Here is a 23937-nt window from a genome sequence, read left to right as displayed (position 1 = left end):
TAACTTCTTAACTCTGAGTTGCTCTACAGAAACTATGTTCCTTAGAATGAAACGCCTTGCAGAGACGGAGCTGATGACTGTAAACACAGTGGCACTGTGTGCTAAAGCTGTGCGGAGCTAAACAATGGTGGCACTGTCCTGATGCTGCTGTGCCATGCATTATTGATGAAGTCGGCTGCTTTAACTCTGCTCCCAATGATGCATGCGACTGCAGGAGGATACATGTGTGTGTGTGTGTGTGTCGGAGTGAAGAGCAGTTTCCTTTTATCTTTCTGAGCTGCTGGTTCTAATTTGTCGCAGGCCTGGAATGTTTAATATAAAGATATTGATTAGAATTTCATGCTGAGGCCGATAACGCCGGGCAGCAAACAGAGCAGCCTGGGAAAGAAACCAAAAGCCGACAGGATTATTATCTCACAGGATGGATTACAGCTGCAGGTTTCTCCTGGTTTTCTCTGCTTAGCAGGTTGCTAACTGTAAAACTGTTGATGAGCTTAATGTGTTTTTTTTTGTTTTCTTTTTTTGCACTGTGGAAAGTTCATATTGTTTATTTTTTAGAATGCAGTTAAAGGAAATTGCCACTGTTTTGATTTGAAGGTTCAGGTACCGTTGCTTTTTTTGTTACCCTCACACGTTTGAGATCGTCAAACTAATTTAATATTAAGGATTGCTTCAGTAAAGGGAAAGCGTAATCCAAATCGAACCAGAGTAACGACAGCAATTACCTGCAAACTGTCTGCAGTAGCTGGGAATGTTTTTCTGCGTCCCTGTAGAGGAATTTTGGCACCATTCTTTGTCCCCACTCTTCTCTACAGTTGTTTTAACTCAGCAACATTGGAGAAATTTCAAGCAGGAATAATCTGTTTCAAGTCATACTACAGCAACTCAATGAGATTAAAGCCCAGACTTTGACTAGCCTGCCTCAAAAATCAAGTCCTTTTCACATTTTTAGTGTTGGTAAGACGTATGGGGCAACATTGGTGCCATAGAGTTTGTCGAAAATAAAATAAAAATTAAACTGAAAAAAAGTTTTGAAACTGAAGAAAAACATTTAAACTGAAAATATAGATTTGAATCTGAAAATGTATATGTATATCTGAAACTACTTTTCAGTTTCAAACTTTTTTCCAGTTTCTAAATATTTTCTTTAGTTTCAAAACTTCTTTTTTAGTTTCTTTACTTTCTTTTTTTATTCTTTTTTGGTTTTAAAACAAACTTTATGGCCCCAATTTAGCTCCATAGAGAAATGCAGATAGCGCCGTTTTACGCTGATTCCAGCTTCTTTAAAACTAATTTAGTGATTTATGAAACTTTACTCGACTTCTTAAGTTAAAAAAAAAAAAAAAAAAAAAAAAAAGTGGGATTTATAATTTTTCCAGAAAGTGGAGCTAACATGTAATCTCTGTCCTATGAACCAAAGACAGTCATTCATCTTGTCTCTTGAGGTAAATGTATTACTGCACCCCTAGTGGCTAAATGATGAACACGTCACTCTTTTCTTTCCCTCTGCTTATTTTGGGGGATTTATTCAACTATAAAATGCTTAGTCAGCAACATCATGAAGTGGGGGGACATCAAAAGAATTTTTTAAGATATGCTTTCCCTATTAAGGAAGCAAAAAATGACATTATCTGGGAAAAGATGCTGCTTTGACACAGACTGAGGGTTCGTAGCTATTCGTTGCTTCCTAAACTATCATTTCCCTCACAGCTCTGCGTTTCTTTCTTATTGTGACGGATTTGTCCCGCTTCATGGTGAGGATGCATCATCCAGGGCCGCAGCGTTCTGTGGCCGGGGGGGACACAAGATGCTACGGGAGAAAACAAACAGCCAGACTGAAGCGTCGCTGAATATTCATGAACTCCTGATGCTATCATGTGCAGGAAAGAGAGGCTGCAGGGTTAAGATGGGCCAACAAACGTAGGCGACGGTTCTGTTCTCTGACAGCTTGTGGATGATAAACATGGAAGGAGAGTCCGCACACACTCAACTCATTTTGTCTGACGAAAGGGTGAAAAGCAGAGCCGATCATGTTGGGGAGATGGATAGATGAAGATAGATGAAGGATGGGTGTAATTCCCTCTGCAGAGGCCAAAGCGGAGGGGATTTTTATTGCGAGAGTTTTGTAATGCTGCTGCTATTGCTGCTGCGCCACAGAATCGATCGAAAGGGAGAAGGTGGGAAACGGGAGGAGGGTCCGTCTGGTCCACGGCCGTCTCTCTGCAGTCCCCCAATAGATCTCATCTCCCTCCCTCTTAATTGTATTCTAAATAGAGAGTCAGCCGTCTGTCTCTGCCTGATTACGTCTCTGTTGGCCATCATTCTAATGTGACCTCCAGGTTGGACCCGTGCATCCTGACACCTGGCGCCCCGCTGTCCAAAACCAATCTGGCAACATTGGGCACAAGTTGTCCAGGGGTTTCACGGTGAACACAGCTCTGTTTATGGCACTAAAGTCTTTCCGCAGTAATTGTTTCCAGTGCAGTTAAGTGGCTGGATGGTTTTACAGTCTACAGACGTTTGTTTTCGTGAACAAACAGAGGAACACAGCAGACAGGTCAGGATCGCAGGGGAGAACCCTGAGCCGTTGCCATGGTTCTAGAGTGTGTGTGGGTGCGACCTTTTCTCTGAGCCACAGGTTTCCACCAGTGAAACCCTAAATTTAGGTTGCAGAACTTTAGCCTGCTGTGAGTTTAAGGAGCTGCTGAATGACCATTCCTCTGCTGATTATTATCCATAATGGCGCAGTCAGGTTTCTTTTCACGAAAGCCTGTTGTTCTTTTAGGAGGTTTTCACACCAGACAGTCCGGTAGACTCAGATTGACTGGGGACCAAAATTACAACATTTGACACATTTTCAGCTGCTGTTGTTTTCTTTCACATTGAGTTGTGTCAAACCAACGAAACCCTTTGAAAGATCTATTAATACTCTCACCTGTGGTGGTGCTTTACCAACAACTACTGAAGGAACTAACGTGAAAACGTCTTAAGAAGACACTGAGTGCAATTTCCTTCTTCGTGAAATGTAAACAAAAATGGAGTAGTGTCAGATTTTAGCGGTTGTAGGATTTATCTTTTGTCTTTGGCAAAAACCAACAAGCCATCTCTCCTAGCTGTGATAGACACATATAGAGAGTGTGTGTTGATATTACCCAGAATTCCCTGCACGATAGTCCACTTCCTGCTTTTGCTCTGTATCGTTTGGCGTTCACATATGCATTCGAACCCAGACCGAGGTTTGTAGGCAGACCAGAGTTTGCTTTTTGCTCTGCATCGGAGTTTGATTGTTCATTCACACCAAATGAATCCGATTTTCTTACAAACAAACTAGAGTTTGACTGAAGCGGACTAAACAGTGCTGGTGTGAATTCATACCTTCTTGGGTGTCTCTTGTGACACTGAATCACTGCACTGTCATACATCCAAGCCTGTGTAAACCCCCAGGGAACCACCACTTCCTTCTCTAGTGCAATAGACTACCAGGTAATTCTCCAGACCCACACCTAGCTGCTCATCTCTAGACCCACAGTGCCATCCTCCACTCATGAGAAAGCTGAGATTGTCCGCTCCTTCTTCCTACTTATTCATTCTAACTCCTCTCCTTTGCTCCAAGATGTCATCGGCAACCAGTGACAAGTCATTGGATAGAACTCTGAGCATTGCCAATTCATGACGTAGACCACTGATCTGAGTCAGCCTATCAGTTAAGCTATTCAGACCCACAGTGCCATCAAGCCTAAAGTAGCATCTCAATGCTAAACATGTAGCAGCAGCACAGACGTCCCCAACGCTAACGTCAGCATCCACAGTCTATTTCTACAGAAGACTCATGAATGATCAGGTTCCTGATTGGCTAGAACAGCACTTTGCACCAATCGGATTTATTCAGTAATTTAGCAACAGTAATAATTTCTGAATTGAAAATATTATTTTGTCAACATTTAGTTTTTGATTGAAATGCATTAATTAATTACAGACCCTGCAATTGACATTGAATTGAAATTTTCAATCGAGTCCCACCACTGATATTGATGTGTTGAAATGGCCCAGTCAAAGTCCAGATCTTTGTCCACCCTGGTCTCTATGGCACGACTTAAAACTTGGTTCGCAGACACTCTCCATCCAATCTGACTGAACTTGAGCTACTTATGCTAGTTCTTATTAGCACATCTGTTTGAACTATATACTAACACTGATGGGAAGTTTTTGCTACCCGATTGATTTGATCTGTGTTGATGCTGCTCATATGGTGGACTTTACACTTGAACATAGCAAACACTCTTTATCAGTGTGACCCAGAAGAGACGATGGGCAGTTTGACTGGAGCTCTCCAGATGTTTGTGGTGGTTTGTGCCTCAGACCACAGACAGTGGAGGGGAGACGTGCGCCATAAATCATGACGAGGGAAACAGAGAAGAGGGGGTGACTGACAGAGAGGAGCAGGAAACCAGACCAAACATGGGCACGCGTGACGTACAGAGGATACCCAGTTTCCATAGCAACATGCAGGTGGAATACACTGGGAGCTGGTCTTTGCTCTGCTGAGGTGAAACATTTGCATCACACTTTGACTAGCCCTATGTACAAACACACACACTCACACGATATTTTCCAACAAATACTACTTTGTGAGGACCCACCGGTCCTTATGGGGCCCAAAGCTTCGATCCCATAAAAGGAAGTGTTGTTTTTGGGTTAGGTTTTAGGTTTAGGACTAAGGTGTGAATATTACTTAGGGTGACGGTTAGAATCCTGACTTCCTTTAAATCTGGTCTAAAAGCCCACCTGGTTAGGGCTGCTTAATAAATGGATCATTGATCAATGTATGCAATTTGTATTGATGATCTTGATGACCTTCCAAATGTAATGTTTGTCTCTGGTTTCTCAATTGTTGACTGTATGTTGTTTTTGTGACTTCTTATTGTTGTGTTTTTATGACGTAAAGCACTTTGAACTTTCTTGTTGCTCACATGTGCTATACAAATAAACTTGATTGACCAATTGATTGATTAAGGTTAGGGGGAGGCATGTACTGGCAACGGTTAGGATTAGGGTAACTGTTATGGTAAGGGTATAGAAATGAATGAAAAATTAATGGAAATCGATTCAAAGACCATGTTAAGATAGAGATACGTGGTCTTATAAGGTGTGAAATGCTAAAACACACATGCACCTACATTTTAGGAGTGGCGTGACACATTGATGATACAGAGGAGGATGAAAGGGCGTGGAGGGAGTGGGCCGAGGTAGAGATTAAAGTGGAAGGGGACCTGGGGGCGCAGAGTGCTGCTCCACACCCTGTGAGTGCAGCAGACGATGAAGAGGAGAAAGACACACCGAGGAGGAGCGTTCAGGAGGGGAGTGTGTTTGGCATGGTGAGGAGAGCCAATAAAATCCTAGTGGTGAGACCGGGGAAGAAGACCCAGGGATGGTTAAGGTGGGAAGAGGAAAAGTTCTGGCAGTGCTACACCAAGATTAATCCAAGGTTTGGTGTGTTTTCAATAAAAAACAGAAAAAAGAGGTTTTACTTTGGCAGGGCCATGGCCTGTTAATTTCCTGTTAGTAATAATGACTCATTCCAGCAGCCAGTTTCAGTCTGGTGTTTGTTTCACCAAACACCAGACTGAAACTGGCTAAAAAGTGTTCCTGATTATCAAAACGGAGGGAAAGTCAGAGGAACTCAGTTAAAATCAATGAAACACAAGTGTGTATTTAGTCGTGGTGGAAAAGGCTTCAGGATTGAAGACGCCAAGATTATGAGAGATTGACCTGTTTGGTGTCAATGACGAGAAAAATGTTTGGAGGGGTCAAACGTAAGATTTGATATTATTCATCACCACTTCAAATCCCTTCAGAGAGATGAAACTGGTATCAGGGAAGATAAAAGAGCTTAAAATAAGCCTAAAATAATAGAATCCTGTTTCCAAAACCCTTAAAGGGTCAGTGTGTGTTTTCTAGGCAAGTAGAGTCAAATAATCAAGTATCTATGTTACCTTCAGTTGTTATAAAAATGCTGTATATATCAAATAGGACTTTGTAATTTCATCCCTTAAAATGGGGTATTAGCTATTGCAGGGATATCGTAGCTACACCTCGAAGGCGGGGCTAGGTCTACCCAGTTGTTTTGCACAGCTGAATGGTTGTCATGGAGACTAAAGGATTTCTCAAACATGCATGAAAGAATCAAAGCAACACTCCACAAATGTTTTTGATGAAGGAATACGATTATAAAAAGATGCAAAGCTCAGAAAAGTGGATTTTACATACTACTGCCCCTTTAAGAGGTGTGAATACTTTTGCAAAACGATTTGAATATGTAAAACTGTTGAAACTGGATTGGTTGAAACTGGTGCAACTTTTCCTAAAATGAAGGAGTGAATCTTGTGGAGCATTTGAGATGAAGCTCAAACACATTGTTCATTTTTTGCTCACTATGCTAACATAGGATCAATGCCACCATGCTAGTTGGTGTAGTTCTATGTTAGCTTGCTAGCTTCATAGGACAAAAAGCACCACAGAGACTCCCATGATCCACCCATGCTAACACAAAGCTCTTAGGATTTCTCACTAGAGTTCCTCTGCAGAGAAATGTCAGCAGCTCCAACATTCAGTCAGAAACTTACATGCCCTTCCATCCATCACCTACATGCACATATGGGAAATTAGGACTGTGCACATTGTGAGTGCAGTTGGCTTTGACGTGCCACTTCCTGTGATCTGGCCAGGAGGGATGTTAGCGTGTGCTCCACTGGGCCCTCCCTGCGTCTGTCCTGTTTTTATTTCTCTCCTCTTCTTCGGTATCACTTCTGCTCTGTTCTAACATTCCCTCAACTTACGCTTTGTTGCATCAGATCCCTTACTTAGTGTTACTTTATGTTACGCTAACCACAGAATTTTTTTTTTTTTTTTTTTGGTTTGCTTTTTTGTGCCTTAATAATACGCTTGGTGGCTTACATAACCGTATGCAGCATCACGTCGTACTGTTTCCCTGCTCTCTCTAGCTGCTCTGCTGCGTCACGCTCAGCTACTTCTGACTTTGAGGTACTAAACATACTTCCCCCTTCCCCTCCCTATAGAAATACGTTCTGCATGCTTCCCACTGCGCCAGCGTCAAAAAAATAAGCGAGGAGCGGTAGCAGATTGATTGGAAAGGAGGAAAACATTTAAGGGGAAGGAAGGAGTCGCAGTAGAAGACAGAAGTGAGACGATAGAAGAGGCACGGAGAGAAGCAAGATGGAAAACAGAGGCTGGTGAGGTGCAGAGCTGTGGGTCGATGCAGATTGATTCCTCCTCTGACAGCTATCCTCACCATCGGATACAAGACCTTCAGTCCCACACTCGTCAATGTCGCCACCCATGCCCAATCTATCAGTGCCTCAATTATCAGATTAAATATCCGTCTCCCCCAGTGGGCCAGATGAGACGGAGAGCTATTCCTTATGCAGGCCTTTGCCGATGTCCATTTACTCGCGGTTCGGTGCTCCTGTGAAGAGATAAAAACAACACAACGGGCCTGCAAGGAGATGCTCTGAGAATTTAAACAAGACTTCTGAGGAGGCGAGGCAGCAGAGTGATGTCCATGCTACATGTCTCCATTCCAACACGCCACTTCAGACGGGGGGCAGGGGGTTGTGAACTTCAGCTGAGATGACGGATCATTTGTTTTATGTATTCCACGCATGAGGCCGCATGAGGACACAGTTATTGGGACTGTTGCCTTGCAGGAAGAAGGTTTAGGTTTCGAATCGTAGTCCGGGTTCTTTCTGCAAGGAGATTTCATGTTCTCTCTGTGCATGCTGGGGTTCTCTCTGGGTACTCCCTGCTTACCCTGTGGTGTACTGATGACCTACCCAGGGTCTAACTCGTCTCTGGCCCAATAATTGTAATTTGGGACGATTGTGGCGTCAGTGGTAGGAGTTTGTCCTGCTGTCGGTGGGTTGCCGGATTCAAGGTTTTCCCCAGAGCCCGGTGGTTGGGCGATAGGGCAGTCGTTCATCCAGCGGCCCGTCGTGTTTTTGAGTTGAAAAATATTTAAAGTTGACAGGAAATTTGAAAATATCTTTTGATAATTATGTGTTATTGAAAGATTGGAAGATTAACACATGAACACCAACGAGAAAGTCTTAAAAAAATGCAAACATTTAAAAAAGACTTGAGGAAATAAGCTATGATTAGCCTGGTGGGGGCACAAGTAAAGCCTGGTGGCCCACCAGACTTATAATACTCCGGGGGTAAACCCTGGGATTGATTCTCACTTCGTCCGCCTCTGGCGTTGTGTCCCGCCTTGCCTGCTGGTGGTGGTCAGACGACCCGGTGGCGCTGACGCATGGCAGCTTCCGTCACACTCATGTCATTTCATAAAGTCCAGTGGAAGCAGTAACGATGCATTTAGTTTTGATGAAGGCTGTTATGGAATGTTTTGCTTTAGTGCAAAAACAAACATGTCGGGGGGGAAAAAAAAGTTTTATTTCGAAATCATTGGGAAAAGGCTTGAATTTACCACCTAAGAGTGTACAAGACTAGTTGTCAACCGAAGAACTGCGTGACACTGCCGATTGTCAACAACTGTAAACGAGCTGCTCTGTCATTATTCAGCGAGCAGCATTTATTGTGCTGCGGTCCAAGCTGTCAGACAGCAAGGGAAGTTTGCAAACCTTTAACATGAAATGTTAAAATATAAAAGCTAATCAGTTAGCGGATCCCAACAGCAAATCCAACAGCAAGAGCAACTGCATGTGAAAACAGCTTTACCTCCTCTGAGAAACAGATCAGATGGAGGAGTCTGACATGAAGCGTGCAGTCGTGACGAGGCGACGGTGAAGAGCTCTGTTAATGTGTTTGGTACAGTGACTAATATGATATTTAAGGGAGAGGAGAGACAAAGGCAGAATTTGGTGCTGAGTCACAGCGAGGCTGCTGCTGCAGCACGGCCCTCCCCCCACAGCCTGGCTGACTGGCTCCATCTCTCATCCTGCTCTCCTTTACCCCACAAACACACACACACACGCACACACTCTTCTCAATGCTTCCAGCCCAGCCCAGGTTGCTTTTACCCTTCTTTTTTTTTTTCTTTCTTTTTTTTGCTTCATCACTCTCTCATCTAGCAGTCTAATTAAGAAGGAAGTCAATCACAGGATGGAGAGAGATCAGAGTGCGTGAGCTTGTCTGCCTCAACTGTAATCTTCCCCTCCACGTTGTACATGTGCTGCTCTTCAGACACACACACACACACACACACACACACACACACACACACACACACACCCCTCTCTAAAGTAGCACAGTGACTTCATAGACCTCTCGTCAAACGTTGGACGTTCTGCTTAATCGCCGCAAAACAACGAGAATAAATCACGGCGTTGTGGGCAGAGGGACGAGGAAGAGTTGTTGAAGACTTTGTTTTATTGATGACGCAGTTCTGCTCTGACCTCCTTCATCCCACCGTTCTGTGATTTTGCATTTCACTGTTTTCAGTCGGCAGCTCACTTAGAGACTGACCGGTGAGTGAAGCAGAACCCTGCAGAGTTTCCCCTTCGTTAAGTAACTCTGCCTCTGGTGTAGGCGCCAGAGGAATGTTTCCAGAAATAAACACATTGCAGCCGATTCAAACGGCTCATTATTCTGCTTCAGAGAAAGTTGATGATGTTTGGAAATCTGCTTTTGATAGGATAGCACGTAAAACCAAATTAGACCTACCTCAGCTGCCGTTTTGTTGTCTCTAAATGTCCGAGTTAGAGAAGGTTGCAGTGTCTTCAACAGCTGCGCTTCCACTGACCATGCAACTGCCTAAGTTGACATTTAGAAAATACATTTGTTTAATGGAAACACGTCAATTTAAACAAAAAAAACTTGTATTTTGAAATGTTTTGCTACTGAGATGAGGTGTGGTTTTTTTTTTTTTCTTCTTTTGTTGGTCGTATCAAAATAGGGTAACCCTGACCCTAAAACTACAATGGAAACTTTTTTTTTTCTCACATCTTTCGGTTGTTGCATCAGTGTCAACCGGATGATGCCGCTGGGAAGAAGAAGAAAACAGGAAGTAGGTGTAGGATTATGACGCGACGTGTTTTTCAATGACTTCACAAACTTATTCATGAGTGATTTCAATTGTGTCTCTTATTTACCGGAAACTCCGCCACTGTGAAATTATGTTGTTGTTTTTTTTTATTCTAGTGGAATATCAACAAAGTTTTGGGCTCATTTAGCATGGAAACGCAGCTAATGTGATCACAATGTGAACATCGATGTTCAAATCCTCTGGACTTTGAATAGGCCATTCCAGCACATAGACATGTGGTGATCTTAGACTTAGACTCAGACTTAGACTGACTTTATTGTCATTTTGCATGCACAGGGTGCATACAGAATGAAATTTCGTTGCATACGGCTCAGGACATTGTTTTGAGGTTCCAATGTTATGAGGTTACTCCAGAATAAAATAAAATATAGTATAAAATATGAATATAAATATGAATATAAAATATAAAGTGCAGGACTGACAGTAAAATGGAAGTTATTTAGCTATGTATATGTGCAAGGTATGAAGTGGAGACCAGTTTTTGAGTGCAGTCCAGTTAAGAGTTCAGCAGTCTGATGGCAAGTGGAATCTAAATCAGTCTCCTGCTGTGTGTTTCATGTCGTCGTGCTGCTGAAACACAAACAGGAGCCGACAAATACTCCAGTATTTTGGAGAATCTAATCAGGCCAGTAAAAACCTCCAACCATCAACCCATCAGCTTAAGAAAAGCTTCTCCGCAGCATGATGGGGCCAACACTGTGTTTCACAATGTCTGTTAAAAAAAAGAACGTCCACAGTAAACTTAAAAGAATTTTAATTAATTTACAATATTTTTTTTTAAAAAGTCAAAATGTGACAGAAAATAAGTGAAATACCACATTTAAAAAAATGTTCATAATGTGAAAAAGAACAGAAAACAATATGTGATGAATATATAACGACATGTAATGTTTGTTTGTTTTTTTATCTGGGAACTGAAAAAAAAAAAACCCAATACGAATAAATTGGAAAATCAAATAATAGAGATGAGGTCAAATTAATACTGATAAATTATTTATTTTACACTGTATAATCAAATAAGCTTGGAACTTATTTTATTTTTTGGATGCAATATTTGGTATGTTATTTGTTTTTATGTTTTTTGCCAATTCTGTCAGAATCCATCCTCCATAAATATATCAATTATGAACAAGATAAATAGACTTCTAGACTTTTTTTCCTCCACATTGTTTCTTTTATTACGCTTTGAAAAAAATCCTTCTCTGAGCTGATTTAGCAGAGGTTTTGTTTCCTCTCTCCAAACATAAACTCCACACACACACACCCTCACCAGGTTTGTTCTGCTCGCACACTCCTGTCCGCAGAACACACACCTACGTTTTGCACCAGATAACGCAGCCCCCTGCGCGCAGCGACGGCTCTCTCCCTCTCCGCTCATTTTCCTCTCCTCTGGCTCTCCTCTCTGAATGGATTTTTCATGCAGAGTTATCATCGTCATCAATTTAGGAGACAGGTTCGCTTCAGAGCAACTGAAGACTCATTTGCTCCGGCGGCGGGCAGCGGCTGGAGGAGCCGGGTCGGGGGAACATTCCCACGCTGCCGGGTCGACGTGCGCAGAAAACACCGTTCTGCTCCGGTTCTGTTTGTTTCACAGGAAGGAGTCAAAACATAATCTGTCCCGAAAATAAAAGAAAACAAAACGTAATACATCCATAAAAGATCATAGAAAACTAAGCCCTATAAACTCTTTATCAACGTTTTTACCAGGGTTTCACGGAGAAGTGACTCCTATAACGAGCTTTTGCAGTTCCAGCAGGTGTTTGCTAATCGCTGCTGGCTAGTCTGAAGGAGCCGAGTGGAGGGTCGGGGGAGGGGCTCTGTGAGGCCGAAACTCTGAAGCACGGAAACTGCAGCACAGAGGAGGAGCTGCGTCTCGAAGGCGGGGCTAGGTCCACCCAGGTGTTTTGCACAGGTTGCCATGGAGATTTAAAATATTTCTCAAACATGCATGAAAGAATCAAAACAACACTACAGGTGAGTTATTGATGAGGGCATAACATTATGACATGATGTAATGTTATAATAAAGTTACATATTGGGGCAATTGTAGGTAGAAAAAAAGGGATCGAATTTCCACCAAAAAACTTAGTTTTAGTTGAATCTCATAAATTTTCTAGAACACTCTTGGACATTTCCAAATTTCAGAAATTGAAAAGTGGTGAGAAAAAAAACCTGCAATTTTGAGATTAATTTTCTCCCCCCCCCCCAAAAGAACCTCTGAAATTTCCACGTTTTTTTTTTTTTTTTAGATTAATCCCAAAATGTATTATTTTTTTAAAAAAATTTGGAAGAAATGTACTGTACTCCTTCTATTTGTACTATTATTATTTTCCATCTACAATGGCCCTAATACGTCATCTTACGAAACAGGTTTATTTAAAGGAGCATACCGCACTTTTCTGCCAAACAAACCAAACGACTTATTTTAAAGTCTTGTAATCGATGAATATATGAAAACATTTATTCATCGAATCACTAAAGAAAAAGAAGCGACACTAAAAACAAAAAACAAAAACAAAAATCATCGGTGCATCTGAGGTGAAATGAAAAGCTTGTGTCAGGACTTTTAACATGTAAATATTGTCTTTTTCAGTCTCTCTCTCTCTCTCTCTCTCTCTCTCTGTGTGTGTGTGTGTGTGTGTCTTTCTCTGACAGATATCTATTAAAAGCTGCTGCTGACGTCAAAAGTGTCCGCCATCTTTGACAAGAGTTGCGCTGCTCCCCCCGCCCCCACCCCCTCCACATTGAAGAAGAAGCGAGGAGGAAGCAGAAGGACGCGCAGTGCCTTTGCAGCATCCCAGTCACACACGCACACATACACACACACAGAGAGAGAGAGAGAGAGTGTGTGTGTTTCTGCACAGCTGCTGGTCGACACAGACGCTCCGCTCCGTCCCATACTGACTGCGGGCCACTGACAGCAGGCGCAGGTAAGAGCTCACCTCAAACTAAACGATGCACTTTCTTTCTTTCCGTCTTTCTTTAACACGAGAGGCTTTGACCGGATCCACGCGGCTGACGTCATATTTTTGCTTGTTGGTTGGTTTGTTTGTTTGTTTGTTTGTTTTCCCTCTTCAACTTCTCTGTGTTATAAATGAAGCTAATCAGGAGGAAATAGTGGCGTTATTTGTTGGTTCAAAAACGGATTAGTTGATTTATGCGCTTATTGACGCGGGGAGGAACAAGAACAGGAACAGTGGGGAGGCGATGCGTGACCTCCGCTCCCCACCTCCCCCTACACACACGCACACACACACGCACACACGCACCCCCACACCCCCAATGGGTGACGGATCCGAAACACGCAGCGTGTTGGCTGGGCAGGGACGCGCCGCCGCGCCGCTGCGCCAATAATGCGCATGTTGTGGATGTGGGCGGTTTTTCTTTCGTCTTCTTCTTTTCAGCACCGCGGACAGCGCCGTAGATTTCCTGCAGGTGCGCGAGAGTTTTGAAGGGGGGGGGGGGGGTGAAGGGATTTGTGTGTCCGAAAAAGCCCCCCCCACCACCACCTTTTTTAAAATATTATTTCTTTAGATGTTTTGTTGAAGCTCGCTGATGTCGCAGCAAGATGATGAAGCATGAATCAGTCTGACAGCCTCCAAAGACACACACACACACACACACACACACACACACCGAGCGTCCTGAGGCAAACAGGAGGCGAGGTGTGTGTGTGGGTTGGGGGGGGCGGGGGGGGGGTAACACTGCGGTGGAGCCAGTCAGGGGGGAGGGGGGAGGGCACGATCGTGCTATAAAAATGCGTCGCTCCCTTTTGTTATTGCCTTCAGGCCAACTGCGTGGCACCTTTTTACGTGGCTGTGGCGCGAAAAGAGCGCCAAAATAGATCTTGGTGGTGGGTGTTAAGGTGATGGGGGGTGGGGTTGGGGGGTTCCCTCCAGGGAGAGCCGTGGTGAAACCCGCACTATGACACCCACCCACCCACCCGCGTGATTCCTCCTCTATACTCTCCACCTTCAGGGTCCATCTGTGGACTCAAGTGGCGCAAATCGAGCGCCGATTCCCGCATCCAGCGCTCAGCCTGTTCCTCCAGGCACCAGGAGGAACATCCAGGGCGGCTTTGTTGTTGTTGTTGTTGTTGCGGCAAGACGAAGAAAAAAAAAAAACAAAAAAAAACCGCCCCCAATCTCACAAATTCTGGAATCTAAAATCAAATCAAGATCATCTCCTAAACTCGTGTGACAGCCGCGTGTTTAGACGGCCGTTTCTCCGCGTTGCCATGACTGCTGCCGCGAGACGTTCAGGCTCGGCTGTCCTTAAATGCGATGATGCAGCAGATTGCATCTCTGGCGCAGCTGGAATTGCTTCACACGAAACCGCATGGCGCACACCGGCCGCGTGCTCTCCGATGGACGCCGCTTCAAAGTCTGACATCTTGGGGTCTTCCTGGGGAACGACGTGGATTGGTCTGAATCATGTGAAAGAAAAATTAAAAAGCCAAACATGACCATGATCAGGATCACATTCTGCAGTCTCCCCCCTCCCTCCCCCCGCCGTGTTGGACTGCAGAGCAGGGGAGTCACGCTAACAGTGAGGGGCGTGTGAGCTGGAGAGGCAGATCCTGCTCTCTGCGTGGGGAACGGTGGTGACTTCGTTCACTTCCCGCGTCTGGGACTGATGCGGAGCATTGCGTGTTTTGCGTTATTTTTAAAAAAATTATTATTATTGGGGAGCCTGATGGGGAGCAGGCCTTCATCTGTTTTCGTCCAGCAGCTCTCCTAAGTCTGGGTTAAAACGAGCCCGGTGAATAATGACGCCACCAAACATGGCGGCTGATTGTTCGAAGTGGAAGGCAAAACGAGAAACGGGTTTTCAACGTTTCGTGTACAAAAATAAAACAAAAGAGAAAATTATGGCTTGTGTTGTAATATGAACCTCTCCTCGATGCCCCTACCTGCTTTCCAGCTGCCTTCAGAGGTAATTAATAAAAATGACGTCCGGCTGTAGATCTCAGAAGATTCGAGAACAAACATGGCAGCAGACAAGTCAGGGAGGACGTTTTTGGACAAATACGGTGTTAGTTATGGGTGTAATTATTATTCTAATGATTCGAGTGCACTTCATAGAGGCAAATTATCTGCCAAGAAGCTTCGTTAAATTATGTTTTATTATTTATTGCACCGTAATTCTGGCAGCATGTCAACGCCTACGAGTTGTTGACAAATGCTAAGTGCTATAAGCTAGCAGCATTTTTCAAGTTCGGTCCGGGGTATTTAGTTGAGAAATGATAATGTCTGAGTTTTTATTGTTTTTCGGAGAAACAATATGCAAATATCATTTTAGGAAGGTGATGTTATGATAGTCTTCTACCATTACTCAATTCCTATTGTTAATAGAACTGTTTGGTTATGACTATTAGAAGTTTTTTACTAACATTTGTAGTTTTAACAAATAAATGCGATTATACTTGCTTATTGTTTTTATATAAACAACATAAACATTACAAAGGTTTCTGTGAATTGAGCAAAGCACTTATGTTTTCCACTTTACAGTATTTTGTTCTGTTGTGATTTTATATAGGTTTTATGTCGATTCTTCAGAGTGTTTGATTAAAATGGCCCAATTACCTGCTGAGCTGGTCATAATGTTCTGCAGAGGCCCATCATTTGATCCAGGTGTGCTGAACCAGAGAAAGAGCTAAAACATGCAGGGTACCGGCCATGGACTGACTTTGGACTAAATTAGGGAGACTGGATGCAAAAACAAGCCACACATTTCAGATTGTTACTTGTAAAAACGTTTGAACTCTATGTATATTTTTCCTTCCACTTTGTGTTGACCTGTCATAGAAAATCCAAATACAATACCTTTAGATTTGTGTTTGTAACATAAGAAAATGCGTAAAAAAGGTAACATATAAGGTGATTTGATCATAGTTTATTCATGTTTTAGAACCGTGAATAAAATACCATGCTTTCAGGATACTTGATCATATTTTGATCCACATAAAAAAAAATAACTCCAACTCAGGTCCGTCCTCTCAGAATGGGTTCAGCTTCTGCGTTCAGGCTCCTGCAGGAGATGATAGATGAGCGTACCTGTCTGCGCTCCCAACAGTAAGCGACTGCTATTTTCTGCTAAAGCGCCTTTTTTAGGTCCACTCAGGCAAAAGACGTGGACCACCGGCTTTCGTCAGCTGGTTCCAGCCACCTCAGGCCTCAGTTTAACTGCTGGTCGTACTGTTTACCTTCCCGTTCTTTGAATGCAGCCAGTGGAGCCATGACAACCATGTGCAGGAATTGGATGTTTTAACTTTATCGTCTTCTCTTTCACTCAAAGTCCATTAAACGTGGATTTTGAGTAAAGGTGGATGAGATTCAGATAGCATTGAGTGTTGAGTGTGAGTGGTGATGGGCAATATGGACCTAACCTTTAGATAAATTGATAACATTGAGTAAAAATAGCACATTTTGTGATTTTAAGGTATCGACAGTTTGATTTAAACATAAATGGCTTTTATTCAAAACAGAAGAGCCACAATTATACATAATGTCGCTGAAAAATACAGCAGATTGATCAGTACACTTACAAGATTAAAAATGTAAACAGGTTTCATTTCAGGAACACTTGCTAAATTTTAAAGTGGTGTAAGTGTATTTATTGAGTAGGATGTACATAGTCTATGCTAAGGCTTGAAATTTTATGGTATTTTATCCGGTGATAATAAATGTGATAACAGTTTTCCACAAATGTTTGGTGAAAACCAAAATGTACTAGTCAATAGGCATCGTTTGAAGAAAGCAGCGGAAAAATACTTTGAACATCAGAAGTAACAGTCCAAATTTCCTATCAGGTTTTTGGGCTTCCAAGTTTTCCCACTTAGGTTTTATTAATATTCCAGAATGACTCATTGTTATCTTAATTGGATTTTATAAGACATGGGTAATGCCCTACGACCTGTCCAGGGTGTACCCCGCCTCTTGCCCTTAACTATAGCTGGAGATCGGCACCAGCAGCCCTCCCGACCCCACTAGGGACAAAAGTGTTAGAAAATGGGTGGATGGATGGAAGAGATGGGCAATAGAGTGATGCCTATCTCTAATTTTGGACATAAGTGAGAAACTACCAACAGGGAGATGTTTCAGAAACCAAACTGGAAAAGTTCCATAATTATAGAGTTCTGATAAAGTCTCTGACCTGAAAATCCAATATGGCTTCTCAGCTTATGAAAGCATAGAGAGATGTAGTAATAAGCTGTGTTTTATACCTGAATGCTACTAATTGTACAATTGTTTCAGCGTTGTCTAACCACATTGAATGCAGTGGTTTTCAATGGGTTGTTAATACGTTGGAGCTAAGTCTCAGGCTAGCTTACGATCTTGCTGGTTTTCTGACTTGAATTTGGATCACAGTAAAGTTTAATGCTACACAAATCACAAAATGATTTGTTTTTCAGCCTTTACTCAACAACTTCCCTTTGTTTGCTTTTCTGACACCAGGCAAACATTCTCATATGACAAATGAGACACGGCTGATGTTTGTGTGTTTTTGTTGGTCTGGATAGTTTGTTGCAATTGTCTCCACATTTTTTCTGAAATCTACAACAACAACAAAAAAAATCATTTTTGACTAATTGCAATATGATCAAATAGCCTGAGGACAACAGTTACCAGCCATTTCAGCAAAGCTAAAAATGCTAGCATTACTAGCTTTGTGCTTCACATTCTTCAAGTTTGACTTTAAAAAAGCACATTTTTCTGAAAAATATTGAGTTCTTAAGACAAAAGAGAAAAGCAGAGCTCCAGTTTTGCATTCTGAGGTTGTTTTGGGGGAACTGGAAGAAGAGCGGTGGGTTTTTCTGCAGGTGGAAGCTGCCAAAGTTGAGCTTTTTTCCTGTCCAGTCAGCTCCTGCGGGACTGTCCTGCATGTTCCGGGAAACGCTCTGCGTGTTCAATAAACAAAAACACAGAAACAAAATGGCCCCTGCCTAGACGCAGGCCTTCGAGCCGCGGCGGCGCAGTGGAGCTCCTCTCATACGTATCCATGAAGAACATTATTAATTTTAGCTTAATATTCGACACCTCCACCATAGCAAAGCCGTTCCAGTCTGGAAATAAGTAATTTAATACTGATTGTCCAATATCCACAGTGGAAATGGTCTAAGCTCAGCCCTCAGCCCTAATCATTGTTACCTTCTCAATGAAGAAATATAGCAGCTGCAGGAAGTTAATGTTGCCTTAAAGTTCCCATTTGTTGTCTCTGAAATCCACTTTGGTGTCTGTGACGCAGATCTATTTTGATGGTCCGGTGCTGCCATCCTACTGCCATCTGTCCCTGCTTCTGCTCATATAATATCATACTTTTGAGTGCTGAAAATACTCTAAAAAGAAATTAAAAGGAAAGCAAAAGAATAAAAAGCTAAAGTTAACAAACGTTAGTGATTTGAGGAGAGAAAACGGCATAAACATCCCGTAAACAGGCAGCCGTTACTCATTTCTGCGTGCGTACGCAGGAAGCGGCGTAAACAGCTCGAGCTGCTCATGGATCTGTGGCTCCACACGTATCGTTTTCACCCCAGGGTCGGCCACGCCTCGGGCCTTGTTGTTGTAAGTTGAAACCAGCGTCCGCGTCCACGCCTTCCGCTTTCACTCTGAAATCATATCCAGGCGTTGTATGTTTGGGTCGGTGAAGCGAGAACAGTCAGCACATTTCCTGTTTGTTGTACCTTTCCCCGCAAGCGCACGCGGTCTGTTCACTGCTAAAGGACGATGGCGTGATGTGGCCAAGCAGTGGCGTTTCCATGACGAATTCCACCATGTCATTTGTATTTATGAGACGAGACATAATCCAATTCAGATTTGAGCACTTTATGTGTTTTGAGTTTTGAGTTATGGACGATCCAGTGCACTCTGGATTATTTAAAAAGTTGTTAAAAGTAATATAAAATATAAATGTAATATATGTAATATAAAATTTCGCCATTAGCATCACTAGCGTTCTAAGGTGCTTAAATTGTCTACAACACAGAGGCACCTTATCATGTTGTTAACTGGACATTCTCAATACGATGTTACAACAGGAAATTTGTTTTGGGTGCACAGACAGACAATTTTGTGGGAGTGCTGCCCCCTACAATAACATTGTAAGATATCTTAACATACTTAAGCTGTTTTTTGTGCAAGTCCTGAATGACTCAACAATGTCCATCAAGTAGAATCATATGAAATCGATTTTTTTTTAGCTTTATATCATGTTATATTGTTATTCCCTCAACAAAAACATACCTGGAGTGTATCCCTGATTCTTTCATTCATGTTTGAGAAATCCTTTAATCTCCATGGCAACCATTCAGCTGTGCAAAACGCCTGGATGAACCTAGCTCCCCCTTGGAGGACGAAGCTCCTCCTCAGAGCTGCAGTTTCCAAGCCTGACTCTCCCCACTCAGCTCCTTCAGACTAGCCAGCAGCGATTAGCAAAGACCTGGTGGAAGCTCATTATGTAAACTACTTCTCAGTGCTAAAAACATTGTTAAAGGGTTAATAAAGGAGCCATGTTGTGATGACTTCCTGCTCTTTCTGAGTTTCAGAAAGAGCAGGAGTTTCTTAAACAGACATGAGGCCCAGTTTCAGAGTCGAATTTATTTTAAGTCATATTTAAGATATATATTAGCATTTTTAGAATAACTGAAGGTAACAAAAGACACTATGTGCCTGGAAAACACATCCTGCCCCTTTCAGGGTTTTTAGGCCATCAGATCTGTCCTGTTTGCCAATTTGATAGATAGAAACCTGGGAATTCTTTCGGTAAAAACCAGAATGGGACTGCAGCATTATATCCTGCGTCATAGATCCCAAGGCCATACAAGGCTCTGACTAGCAGAGCAGCTAAATGTGTTCAGCTGGATTAGAGGATAACATCTTGACGGAACGCTGCAGCATCTCAGAAAAACACGAGGAACGTTGTGCGCCACTGTCGCTCCGATCGCTTGCTGCCCTGGGATTCCATCAGCTCCGCAGAATATAAATCCCACAACTGCTGTGTTTATACGCTCATAAAGTAGAAGTGGCTCTCCATTCAGGCTGCGGTGGGTTTGTGCAGAAGATCCTTGGGTGATTACCGGTTATATGTTTATCTGCAGTAACCTGCAGCATGGAACCACCTCCTCTCCGTTTTATTTTTCCTTTTAGCCGTACAGCATACAGCCGTGAGCGCCCCCTCCCTGTCATATCCGGCTCGTCAACCGTCTCTCTTCCAGAACCCGCTATCCGCTGAAGTGTCATCGGCAGCGGCCACATGGTTATGAATGTGACTGTGCGGGCTCCAGACCGAAGAGGGAACCGAATACAAACAAATGTCTTTGGCAGGGTGTGCTCACAAAGCTTTGTTCTTATTTTAGTCCTTTTTTTTAATCACAGCATATTCCTTTGTACTTTTTGTCATCTTTTTATTTGCCTTTGAGTCTAAAAATAAAGACCCTCAATCTGCGCCACTGCTTTTCTTCTTTTACCGCCTTGTTTCCTCTGCGCATACGGACAGGAATAGACGCCGGTTAGTTCTGAATCAAAAGCCTCGTCCACGCCCTCAGGCTGTCTGATCTGAAACAAAACGAAGCTGAAACATTACAGGCACTAAAAACAATTCTGTTTTCTGTTATTGCTCGATGACTGCAGACTCCGACGACATTTTGGGGATTTTACGTACCACCCAAATATCAGTCGTTGGTGGTTGAACCTTTAGCTTCAGTAGATCGTTGATAGCTCAGAGTATCCTATAATGTCTGCTGTATTCCAACTCTCCATCATAAACCGCTGTTGGCAAGGATACAACATGCCCTGTAGAATTTGCATTGGTGTTGTATAACATGCCTGGTAGCGCGTTGTGACGCAGATTCCTTCTGAAGGCCCCTGTTTCTCCACACAGACATCTTCATCTACCCAGTGGTTCTAGTTTTCTGAATGATCTGAGAAACCCATAATAACAGATATTACAGATGTTATAAATCATCCTCAGAGTGACGGTTTTGTAATGTGATTGATAAAGCTGGTGTTGGAGAACCAAACAGGTGTGGTGGATAAACTCAGAACATTCTGTTTTACCGAAAGATAAAATCTTAACTTGCCTTTACTTGCTTATTTACTCTACAACAAACAAAACATTTAACGACTGGTAGAGAGTCTTTTGAGCCACTTTCCCTTACAGAATTGTATTAATTCAAACATATTAAGAAGTTTTTTTATTATGAATGACCTGTTTAATGTCATCCACAAGCATCTCCCTAGATTCAGTCTAGAATTTGACTAGGCCACTCTACTACAGGTGTGTGATACCTCACATCCAATTCCAAGTAGACATTTTTTTGTGCTCGAGTTTCGGCATGGTACTCTCCTATAGACTTTCAGTTTTTTCCTTCTTGAATACAGTGCTTCTCCTATGTATTAAATATAATTTTAAATGAAATAAGTAGCTATGACTGTGTGTGCAGAGCATTACGAGCAAGAAAAGTCGTGAAAAACAGAGAATGGCTCTCACTGAGACTCGAGTCCTATCGTTCAGAGTAAAGAGCCGGTCAAAAGAATCACATCCTTCACGTCATTCGTTGTCAAGTCGCTCTTGAAGTTGGTAGACTGGCAACTCCAGAAAAGGTTCACCATTGTTCCGTGTTCTCCATTTGTGGGTAATGTGGGTCTCTAGAATCGTAAAGCCTTACAAATGACTTTGTAAATCTTTCCAAGTTGCTTGACATCAAATACTTGATTTCCTATCTGTTCTTCAGTTCCTTTAGATTGGTGCATATTGTGGATTATTTTATCTTGCCTTCTTCTTGTTGTCAGATAGGATCTACTTTAGTGATTTTTTTCATTCTACAGGTTTGACAATCAGTCCTGGTGGTAATTGGGGAAATTTGACCGAGTCATGATTTCAAATCTGTCTCTATTTGCTCAGATAATTTTTAATTGTTTGCCGATCTGAAACATTAAACAAATGGAAGAGGGCAGAAACGTTTTCACTGCTCTTTCACAGCCGTCAAAGAACCAAACCCACACATCCCTGTGGCACTACAGCCACAGCGTCACTGCAGTCTGAGACTTTGTAACTAGCACAGACTCAGTCTGTAGTAGCCTTAGGTGCTGCTAGCATGCTAACATTTGACATTTTTGTTTGGCTTTTGTTTGAGTTCTTTATTAAAACATTACAGATAAAGTTAGTGACTTTAAAAACATTTAAAGTTGATGCCAGAGGTTTCTGCAATCCTGAAATCCAACATGGCTGCATCACATAGCAACAGTAGTAACAGCCGCAGTGATAAACTCTTCATTAAATGACCTAAAGATTCAGTAGTTGGTAACCTTGTCTGTAAACAGGTTGCTGCAGCGGTTGAATGAATAATATGCAGATGAATGCATTGTAATCGTTTTGCGTTGCTAACAGTTAGCTCCCTCAGTGAGCAAAAGGCAAACTTGTTTTTGTATCTGTGACTGCAGCAGAGTTACGCTAGGTATGAGATCATGACCTGTTTCTGATTACTAGTGACCGACTTCTCAAACATTATGAAGAACAACAAAGTGGAATTGATGCAAGTCACTGAGTACAAAACTAAACTGGTAGAAACTGTTACCAACCAAAGCTGACAACCAATCCAGCTATATACCTCCAGTTTTTCTCCACTTACCCATGTGTCTGTGCCATGTAGGCACTAATGGTGGGAACAGATGAATAAATGATGGCTTCTTGACTTCTCTTGGTCAATAATACACAACATTTTTAGAGCAGGGCACTGGGATGTCACTGCAAGGGCCTTCAGCTTCAGACACTTGGTTTCTCAGACTGAGGTTGCGTTGCTTTGCTTTGCTTTCTGGAATAGAAGTGCCACCTCACTGGGACACTTTAATGTCCTTTCATCTGTTGGCAACCTCTACATAGATGTTAGAGGTGACAAGTTCAGAAGCCCTCTAGTTCATTCTGCCAAGACATTTTCTGGCCAGAATAGTTGTACTGTCCGACCAGTGAGTTCTGATTCTCCTTCCAGTAGACGAGGCGTTCAGACTGCCGCAACTGACTGCTTTCCATTCAAAGGAGAAGAAAGCCATCCAAATGGAGAGGTTAATTTCAGGTGTCTGTATACAGGATTTTGTACCCTGAGGTGATGTAAATCATAAATAAGGAGTTGGGGTGTTTTCTCACCTGATCGTCCGGTAGACTCACTTTGATTGGGAACCACATTGCAATATTTGGTCCATTTTCAGCTGGTGTGGTTTGTTTTCACACTGCAGTGTCTCAAACTAACCAAACTGCTTGAAAGCCCTGTTCACCTCCACACCTGTGGTGGCGCTGCACCAAGAACCGCTGAAGGAAATAACATAAAAACCTCTGAAGAAGACACTGAATGCAACTTTCTTCTTCATGAAATGTAAACACAAATGGAGTGGCGTCAGAGTTTAGTGGTTGTAGGATTTTTTTTTTGTTGTTGGTAAAAGCCATTTCTCCCGCTAGTGGTAGTTTTGGTTTGTTTTGGGTTGTATTTACCCACAATGCCCTTTGCTATTGTTCTCTTCCTGCTTTTGGAGTGGTCCGCATTGACATACGCATTCGAAACGCACCGGTTCACTTCAACCGAATCGAGACTGAGGTTTTTAGGCGGCCCAGAGTTCGATTATGCATTCACACCTCCCAAAACGAGCCGGGCTTTCTAGGCAAATGAACCAGAGTTAGATTGGAGCAAACTAAACGCTTCTGGTGGGATTGCACACTTGTGCATTTTTGACTCGGCTCGTTCTTCGCCACCACAAACTAGAGTGTGTCTTAAAGTGTTACTATCAAAGATTTGTTTAGCAGAGAAGCCACCCTTCATGTCACGGTACAACTCATTTAACTTGTCTGGTTTCCTGAAACAGACCCAGCTT

General features: G+C 42.6%; 1 protein-coding gene across 2 annotated transcripts in view; it reads left to right on the top strand.

Annotated features, from left to right (window-relative positions):
* Nucleotides 1-12819: 12819 nt before the first annotated feature.
* The window catches only part of snap25a (synaptosome associated protein 25a), a 38358-nt gene continuing 27240 nt past the window's right edge, over nucleotides 12820-23937 (top strand). The window contains exon 1 of one of the 2 annotated variants that reach the window (XM_028039879.1): nucleotides 12820-13008. The gene's annotated coding sequence lies outside the window, so the exon portion shown is untranslated. The remainder of the gene's footprint in view (nucleotides 13009-23937) is intronic. The other variant, XM_028039878.1, reaches the window with a different exon arrangement.

This window comes from Xiphophorus couchianus, chromosome 15 (genome assembly GCF_001444195.1).
Source record: "Xiphophorus couchianus chromosome 15, X_couchianus-1.0, whole genome shotgun sequence".
Classification (NCBI taxonomy): Eukaryota; Metazoa; Chordata; class Actinopteri; order Cyprinodontiformes; family Poeciliidae; genus Xiphophorus; species Xiphophorus couchianus.
This window is presented reverse-complemented; position numbering and strand designations above follow the sequence as displayed.